The sequence below is a fragment of the Triticum urartu genome, chromosome 4A, assembly GCF_056163025.1.
Source record: "Triticum urartu cultivar PI428250 chromosome 4A, HENAU_Tu73, whole genome shotgun sequence".
Classification (NCBI taxonomy): Eukaryota; Viridiplantae; Streptophyta; class Magnoliopsida; order Poales; family Poaceae; genus Triticum; species Triticum urartu.
The window spans coordinates 242,950,581-242,951,860 of NC_141876.1; the positions used below are offsets into that span (position 1 = coordinate 242,950,581).

The 1,280-nt window shown below is 42.7% G+C and overlaps 1 non-coding gene across 1 annotated transcript; it reads right to left on the minus strand.

Annotated features, from left to right (window-relative positions):
- Positions 1 to 377: 377 nt before the first annotated feature.
- TRNAK-UUU (transfer RNA lysine (anticodon UUU)) lies at positions 378 to 450 on the minus strand. The gene has a single exon. It is a non-coding gene; the product is annotated as a tRNA-Lys (tRNA).
- Between the last annotated feature and the right edge of the window lie 830 nt (positions 451 to 1,280).

A 1,280-nucleotide genomic window follows, 5' to 3' on the forward strand; every position in this document is an offset into this window, starting at 1 on the left:
GCTCAGTTCAGTTCCTGATTTCTCTCAAGCCTAAACCGGAAAAGGAAACTTATTACCTGGGGTCCCCCCTTTCGGCTATCTCATCTGCTGTTCCTCAACTCTCAGGAAGGTAAGATCATCAATAAATAGTAGGCTGCTACTCTGTGCAGTTAAAGATGGGATCCAACCTGTTTTGTTTGCTTGTTTCCTATAATCTGTGCTCGATTCCATATTTCTGTATCCTTCGATTCCCGGGACAGATCTGATCTCCTTTATACATACCTCAAACAACAAGTGAAGTCAAGATGTTGATGAGAAAGGGGCTTTTCTCAAGGCTAAAGAGTGCTCTTTGAAGGCTATTATGCATCCTTACGAATACAAGAGTGTTTTTTTTGTTTTGGGTATAGCAGGACTTGAACCTGTGACCATTAGGTTAAAAGCCCAATGCTCTACCAACTGAGCTATACACCCAATTTTACAAGAAGGCTTGGTGCGGAAAAGAAAAGAGGGCGGCCTGGCCCCTTTTCTTCTTATCATATCACAAGGTCACAGCTCTGTATGGTATAGTACTGTGGAGCAAGTTTGGGAATCCTTTCCACTCATTGAGGATTCTATCTAAAAAAGAAGGTCAATGGGGAGATTACAGTAGCTCGAACTCAGACTATCTATGAGAAAGGTAAAGTCGTCTTTCCTACGGTTCGACCGAAAGGAGCTGTGTTCTATGGTTTGACGTTGTGGAGGTCCAGCACTCTTCTAAACGAAGAAAGGGGGATTCCCGCTACCTCCTACTCCTACAGAAGATCGATTGGCGTGAACTTCCGATCGATTCCTTATTCATTGTTGCTGACCCTTACATCATCATAAAGAGAATCAAGATATCCCAAGAACCCAGCTAGGGATGAATGACTAGCGCTTAAGAACAAGCAAGGGATGAGCGCACGGGAGCGGCGTTGCTTGTTGCTTTATTATTACATTAGAGAAGCGGAAGCTCCAAACTCAGACATCTCGAACTCAGAAACTACCCTTCTATCCCACCCTGCTCCTCCGACATTGGAAGCAGAACTACCTGACCGAAGGAGATAGAAAGGAAGGGAAGATGGTCATACAAAGGCCGAATAAAGCTCTCTTGAAGTTGCATCTGAATAGACCTAGAGTCACTCAGTACATACGAAACCTTGAATAAATAAGAATTGAGAAGTATGAAATGTTGCATCATAACAAAAAAAGAAAAAGACCGAACCAGTAAGACTAATGTCTACTTATTTATACCTTTGAGAGGTCCACTTAGACTATTATGATTT